This window comes from Penaeus monodon, unplaced genomic scaffold, assembly GCF_015228065.2.
Source record: "Penaeus monodon isolate SGIC_2016 unplaced genomic scaffold, NSTDA_Pmon_1 PmonScaffold_5836, whole genome shotgun sequence".
Classification (NCBI taxonomy): domain Eukaryota; kingdom Metazoa; phylum Arthropoda; class Malacostraca; order Decapoda; family Penaeidae; genus Penaeus; species Penaeus monodon.
The window spans coordinates 10,001-18,603 of NW_023660814.1; positions in this window are offsets into that span (position 1 = coordinate 10,001).

Genomic DNA, 8,603 nt, shown 5'->3' on the forward strand with positions numbered 1-8,603 from the left:
GGTGGAAGCTGTTGGACCCGTTGGCGTGGAAACTGCCGGCTCCGAATTTCCAGGCAGATAATTTCGTTGTGCCGCGAAGCTAAATTGATATTAAGGCTACGGAAGTGTTGTGAATCTATTTCTGCTGCAGAAAAGGGAGGCATCATTTTTTGCATGCGTTATTAGCTTCCAAGTTCTTAAGACGTCGTTATTCTTCGGGCATTCTCTTTCTCTCTCTCTCTCATTATCTCTCTCTCTCTAGTCTTTCTCTCTCCCAACTTTCCACACCCTCTCTCTCTCCTAATTCCCCCCTTCTCTCTCTCCTAACTTCCTCTTTCTCTCGGCTCTATCTCTCTGTCTCCCTCCCTCCTCCCTCCCGCTCTCCCTCTCTCTCTCCCTCTCTCTCTCCTTCCTTCCCATTCTCTCCTCGTCGTACCCATAATCCATCACTCTCCCTCTCTCTCCGTCTCCTCGTTGGTACCCTCATAAACCTCATAAAACAAACACATGTGAGTGAACTCCATGAGGTCCTACCATTATTCTTCCCCTCGGCCTTTGCTTCCATGGAAATATCACAGTTTACTCGCCAAAGATTTCAATGATTTCAATGGGGGGGGGGGGAGAAGGATAAGGGGCCTGTTTCCGGTTTTAGTATCTGGTTTTAGATTTTTTCTCTCTCTCTCTCTCTCTCGCTTTTTTCTCTTTATCAGATCTCTCTCTCTCCGTTACCTAAACCGGTGATAAGTTCTCCTCTGTCGTTTTCTTTTTCTTGATGAACTTCATTATCTCTCTCTTATCTTTCCTCTCTCTCTCTCTCTCTCTCTCTCTCTCTCTCTCTCTCTCTCTCTCTTCTCTCTCTCTTTCTTATTCTTCTGTTGCTTCTTCCTTTTCAGATTTTGCTTCTTTTTGTGTTTTTCTTTGTTTTTTTTTGTTTTTTTGTATCCTGTTTCTTGTTTCTTGTTCTTCTTTGTAGGTCTGTGTGGTTGTGTGTGTGGTGTTTTGGTGTGTGTGTGTGTGTGTGTGTGTGTGTGTGTGCGTGTGGGGTGTGTGTGTGTGTGTGTGCGTGTGTTGTGTGTGTGTGTGTGTGGTGTGTGTGTGTGTCTGTGTGTCTGTGTGTTTGTGTGTGTGTGTGTTTCACGCTGTCTAAAAAGGCAAAGAAAATGAAAAAATAGGCAACACTTATTCTGAAAGTTCCTAAATACAAGATTTATAACAGCCCATGTACTGTAAGAGAATATACTAGTCTGACAAAAGGAAATGTATTTGTGTAAATACACTGACAACCCTGATACTCTGTGATTTTAGAGAAGATTATACATATAATACATACATTCTAAACACACATCTATATACATATAAATACGCGTGCACTCGCGCACACACACGCACACACACACACACACACACACACACACACACACACACACACACCCCACACACACACACACACACACACACAGATATTGCGCGTGTTGTGTGTGTGTGTGTGTGGTGTGTGTGTGTGTGTACACACATGTATATGTGTTACAGTAAATGAGTGCATCGTAAGAGATCGCCGATGCCGCGCGTGACCCAAGAGCCAAGCGAGGGCGGGCTGTCTCTACACCTGAAGAAAGCTTGCGAGCCGAAGGGCGCCACTCGCGCCTAAGGAAGGGCGCCGCAAATGCTGTTCACGCTCTCGTACAGGATGGTCACCTTTGTCGCGCCCTCCGGAGCTTCCTCATACACATTTTCACTCTCTGTCGGACTGAGCGTCATCGTGGTGCTCCCTCATGCCTCGTTCCCTCATCACGGCTCCTTCAGGCGGGGATTTGAGAAAGGGGGGCGGCCGGGTGGGGGCAGATCCTGGGCCCCGAGAGAGACCAAGGGCAGGTTCTGGGCCCCGAGAGAGACCAAGGGCAGGTTCTGGGCCCCGAGAGAGACCAAGGGCAGGTTCTGGGCCCGAGAGAGACCAAGGGCAGGTTCTGGGCCCCGTGAGAGACCAAGGGCAGGTTCTGGGCCCTGTGAGAGACCAAGGGCCAGGTTCTGGGCCCGAGAGAGACCAAGGGCAGGTCGTCTTCTTGGCGGTGGCTATCTCTTCTGCGCTCCGCCTCCTGTGCTTCACTGAGGTCCAAATGTTGCAGAGGATTTAGAGGAAACAGATCGGCAGAAGCAGCAGCGAACTGATTTTCCAAAACAGAATTTGGCCGCCGCCGTCTCTGTAGGCAACATGTAAAATAAATAATTACAACCAAGATATTGGACGATCCTTTTCTTTTGTGCCATTATTAACCTTGAAAAGATACCTCGACCATCAGTGAATCACATTTAGCGATGATGAATATGAATGGAAGGAAAGCATTTCGAGGATTTGAAAAGTTTAACTTAATAGTGAAATTGCTTATTTATATTTTTTTTCCTAGTCTTAATTGCTTCTTTTTACTGATAGATGTTATTAAGAAAATTCGGTAGCAAGAAAATCCTAATGTTAGCATAACTGAAAAGAATAAGTGATATATTTGTAAACGAAAATATGTGGGGATGACGTCATGGATAGTGTTAATAGTGTATTGAGTAAAATACCTGTTCTGTCTATATAAAGAAAACCGATGAAGCCACTTTCTAACTATGCATTTCACAGCTGTTAATTACATCGTATATTATTACACATATATTTTTTCAAAGGGAGTGGGTAGTTTATGACATTAAAAATAATCTCGTGGCATTTCCCTACCTGCTTCCTCCAATGGTCAGCGAAGAGAGCTGAGGGTCGGTGTTGTCTGAACAATTAAGGGCAAACAGGGCAATTCCTTCTACTTGAATTGTGTAGTTCCTTCAGTGAACAATTTGAGCAGTTCCGTAGGATGTGAGTCTCATTGATAGCCGGGATGGACACAGTCGGAAAGTCCGTTGTCATTTGCCTGAGGAAAAATACGATGATGTAAGGTTCTGGTATAGTGACTGATGCTTGGGAATATTCCCTCAGTCAGTTTCTAAAAACCCGGGATCTTATAGCTACCTTTTTGGTTGAGAATTCTATCGTGGTCCATCTCTTAAGAAGAAGCTGAGTCTCATTCTTCAAATTGACAGTCTCGCTTGCTTCATCACCTCCACTGTTATTTCTTAAAAACAGCACGAAAGTCACCGAAGACAGAGAAGGACCAGACCACAGGTAAAGGGTTTTCCTAGTGTTTCCTTTGTTAGTTTTTCAATCTTATTTTTCATTTCCGTGATGACACATCCTGCATGGCGAAAGGTAAGGAAATGTATTAGGCATTGCATGAACATTTAGACTTTGAAAACAGATCACATTAGAAGTAAATAAGCCTTTTCATGCCCGACAAGACAAAAAAATATATATTTATATAATAAAAAATAAATAAATAAATAAAATAACAATCATAAATAGATAAAAAAATAAAGCTACGCTACTTTTTGTTCGTCGCCTCCGGCCGCGGACAAGCAGACGCCCAAGCACAGAAACATAGAGGCGCAGCAGCCTCATAGTGCGCTCGATGGACCACGCATTCTGTGAGGAATAGACGCATATGTTTTATGTATGTGTACATTATGTGTTCTGATTTTAACTCTACTTCTTTCCGAATAAAGTCAGGCAAGTCCCATAACGATTCAAACAATGTAACTCAAGATTTAGACACACTAAAACAATAATATAGCTGTTAATGACATTTCAAATTTTGCCGCCATGAAAGGAGGGGTAATGAAAGGTAAATAAAACCATTACGAAGAAAATCCTATATCTCACACATGTTATGAATATTTTACGCACAAAATAATCATATCTTCTTAAAAATAACTGCCGAACACAGACGTTCCTTACAAACAGCTTATTCGTTCGAACAAATAAGGCGGAAGCACAGCGGCATCTCGTTTCGTTCCTTCCTGTTCAGATGTTTCGAATTCCAACTTTTACCAGATACTTAACTTCATGATCTTCCATTTCACATTTTTTTTTTTTTTTTTTTTTGTATTTTACGTCTATGCTCTCGTGATTTTTTATTTCTTTTTCTTTTTCTATTTAGCCTTTCAAGATTGTGTTCATCCATTTCTCCTTTCAAAGGAGGTACACGCGATGGCAACGGGACTTCGTACGATCCTATATTTTTTAACTTTCCTTTTATCCATATATTATTTATTTTCATCTGTTTTAGATAGATTGGAGACTTGAAAAGCAAAAAATAAGCTTAAACTTCTCAACACAACATGAGGCTGGTTGTTCCGTAGGCTAAATTTTGCTTGAAAGCGTGCGAATTTGAAAATAGCCTTATAATTTCCGACGGCATTCACAATTACTGTTGCCATGTCAGTGTAATCAATACATCTAGAAATATTGCTTTTGTCATTTGCACCAGTATGAAAATTGTTGTCGCCATCCAAAATATTATTTCATCATTTTATTATCAATATCCTTGTCCTCGTGGTGATCATTATTCTTACTATTTATATTAATATTATCATCATTATTAATACTATAATTATCAATATCATCACCATTATTGTTATTTTTAAAAATTATTATTATTATTGTTACTACTACTACTACTACTACTACTACTGCTACTACTACTACTACTACTAAAAACTACTAACATCACCGTGATTATCATTACCATTATTATTATAATTATTATTGCATAGACGAGTTAACAGCCCCTTCATAAACAGTAAAGCAGAGGGGAGCTAGGATGCTCACGAGTGTCATATAACCTAGAAAATCAGGTGAATCAGACTCAGAGTCAAGGATGATGTCAAGAAGTGTCAGGACCTTGGTTTGTTTGCATTCGACAGGGCAACAAGCGGTCGTTTTCTCTGGGAGTTACTCGGATTAACGCTTATTTCAAGTCAGAGCTTCCCCTTCCGTGACCGCTGAGGAAAAGGCATTATTCCTCTTATTATTGTTCTAAAGGCTTTTTCTTCGGTAGACACGGAAGAGCAAGTCTTTCCTTGAGAAAAGCACCGATCAAATGACTCCAGAGACAACGTCCGCTTGTTGCCTTCCGCTTGTCTTGGCCAATGTAAACACGGATATCACGACAATGATTTTTTTTTTTTCTTGGGTCGGACATTTTCCTTGCCTCCGAGTCTGATTCAAGTGAATATCTTGGTTATATGAAGTCAGAGCGAGTATATGAAACAAACTTCGTCGATGTCGCCTTTCTTAAGCGCCGTCGTCAACGTCGTTACGGTCTTCGTAACTGGCAAATGAACTGGTAATGATGATTTTATAGATGGTTTGTATATTTCACTGATATCCTCCTATATATTTTTTTTGTTTACTCTTAAATTCATATTACGAGCAAAAGTTTAATGCATTGGACAGTGTAGCCCACGTGGACAGATCGAAACGGTGCCGTAATCCAAAATCCAGCCCAAGAATTTCTTGCGGACCGTTTGCTTCAGCCGCAAGCGTAAATTTCGATGTACTTGCAAGATTTTTCCTTTCTTGGATATATTGGAATCCGTGCTCCCTCGAATTAAAGGATTTGTCCCCGTTATGTGAGCAGATTAGAACACGGTAGAGATTTGTGTTTTATCATTACAAGACGTGAGAGGCAAACGGGGACGAATTCGATTTGAAAGAGGGGCTGCGGCACCTTGCCTGTCTTTATATTCAACTGTGGGTTGTGATAATGATGTGGGTTCTGATATTATGTACACTGCTTTTTTCGTGATATGTTACACCATGTGAAGTGGTAAGGTTATGTTTCGTTCAAGTTGTGCGTAGCAATATCCTCATTCATTGTACGATTTGTGGTGTACAATCATTTATTTTGTCTCTGAACTCACACGTTTGGCAGCGATACTCACTGTGAAGTGTGTGAAGCGGAGGAACATGAAGAATTCCCTTTTATTTTTGTCAGAGCTGATCGGAATTTTCTTCACCTCAAGTATTGTAAAGAACACCAGAAAACATATGAAACATCCACCACTGTCCCTGACAAGAACACCTAAGAGGAAATCGCAGGTCCTTCACATGCGTTTCTTTTCTTAGTCCAGAACTAGAACAGCATCCTATCATTATTATGTTTTTATCACTAATGTGCCATCAGTATATTACGTCACTAGTGGTGTCTCACTATTGTGTATCAGATTATTAGAAACGATTTTTTTTTAACCATGGTGTATATATTTTCTAGTTTAAATAGTTGAATCAGACACCCCATTATCTCCACCAACGGGTAGCCTGACCTTGCTTTATCTGAGAATGAGATAACAGGACATATAAAAGATTCCTATTCTTGACTGAAAAAAGCTCTAAAAACTATAGAATCTCAAGTACTTTTCTCTGCTCGACTCGTATTTACATACTTTGGGAAGATTCTACATTAGCATTATAAGCTCTGCTGTTACCCCCACACTCAATTATATTATCCTTTTGTATCTTGTTAGTTGTGTGGCTTGTTCTAGTCGTTGATCTTGTGCAAATATATCTGTTTACATTTTCAGTTGATCGTATTGCAAACCGGTGTCAGTTCCTCAGTGCGTCCAGGTACACAGCTCGTATGTGATTACATTTGGATACGATCTAGTTTTCTCTATTATGTTCCCCATTGCCCATTTTCTCAAGAGCTGCTTAAGAATATGGTACGCAGCTTTCCCCTTATAGCAAGTTATCCCACAAACAATTACAGGGATACACTGTCTCCCCTAGAGACTCCTTGCCCAATTCTTATATCATCAAGATCTCTGCAAATCTTTTTCACTTTTAATTTCCACTGGTACGACTATCCATGGATGTATTATTATCATAGGCCATGAAGCAACTTATACAAGATACAGCAAAGTTTGCCTTTTCTTTCAATCTTTTTAGAGTGTTATTTCTACCATTAATGATCTCATGCAGCACGAATTCTGTTTGCACTCTTTCTCTTCAGTTCGAAATCCTTCTAATGTTATTTGTTAATATACCCCATCTGCCATAACACACTAAGGACCAATGAATTATATGATTTACCCAATTTACCATTGTTTATGGGAATCTGTTAATAGTGAAACTGAAGGACAGTGGGATGCTCGTACTGCCTTCTTTTGGTTTGTACCAGATTATGTTGTAAACTCTCCTGATTCCAAGTCTCTGGAAACTGATTCTGCAACATCATGCACAGCAATTCGCTCAAAAAAAAATTACCTTTGTGGTATATACCGCTTAATTATTATAAATCATTAAACCTTTGCTGCTATGAAAGGGAAAAAGATATACGTCTACCATCCTTTTTTGGGAGTACAGTTGGAAATCCTGACTTTGAAACTCTGGGGTGTAAAGAAACATTATCTAGACTTTTAATGTATACACACTTAAAGGACATAAAACTATGACTGGTTAATGTTTAGAAAAATAAATGTGCTAGACATCAAAGGTCATATAGCACTATGGGAAAGTCTTATGGTGAAAGGGGTTTAAAGTTCTTTGTTAGAACAAAATGTATTAAATTTCAACAATCATGGTATAGTAAGATAGTATGGTAGTTGAGAGGTGGAAAGATAGAAAATCAATGGGGTAGGATAGATTAATAGAAGGGGAAGGGTTTAGGATCAAGGGTGATTAGATCAAAGGAGGGTATTTTTTTGTCTGAGGAAGGCGAATATGTTGTCAATTGCAAAGGTAGGGATTCTTGAGGATGTTCAACAGGTTGGGGGTCGGGGTAAGAGTAAAGCGAGAGCAGGACAGTAGAATATGAGGACTGAGAGAGGAACATTACTTAAGAGGGTATAGAGTTGGGTTGGAGCATGACATGCCGACTAAGGAGAGATGGAAGGTTTTATGGTTTGTAGTTTATGGTGGTCAGACCTGACCAGAAAGATTGCCAAGGGTTATAGAGGAATATTGAAGTGAAGGTAATAGTCGGTGGCTGGTATCCAGCAAAATTCAACCGTTTTCTGCCATGTATACAGATAAAAACTAATCATGTCCTTTACGGACATAGGGTTAATAGAGTATATTGATTATTGCGAGTGAGAGGATTAAAAGATACCTAGGGTTTAACGGAGACCACAATCGTGGATTGTGTCAAATTGAGTGAGAGGGGAGGCAGATGCAGAGGAATATATATGGTATCCATAATCAGTGCTGGAGAGGATTAGGATAATATGAAGAGTCGACGATTTTAGAGGTAGAAAATCGAAAGCCGTAGTTGTTAGCTTTGGAAGAAATTGATGTTAGTGCCGACTGGAGAAGCTAAGGGCTAGTATGGAAGGACCAGAAGCAAAGATGGCTAGATCATCTACACATAGTGAAGGCAGGACTCCTAGTGGTAGAGCTGAAACTAATCCATTTACAGCAATGAGAAAGAGTGTGGTGCTGAGCACCACATTCCATCTTGGGACACTTCCAAAAGGGAAAATTTGAGGAAGATGAATGTGGCATTCACTTGGAATGATTGCCGGAATCGGGGTAGAGAAAGTGGAGGATGGATGAGAGGAACTTCATTGGCTCATGCTTAGGAATTTTCTTTGGTCCTCAAGGGTTTCTAGAGGGGATTTGGGTAGGAAAGGTTAGGGAGACAGGATTTCTTTTTATAAGAAGGTGAAGAGAATATAGGTATCTGAGGGACTGGGATGTAGGTGTAGGATGGGATATAGTGGAGAAGATGGGGGGGGGGGTGAGACATCGGGGAGGGACATAG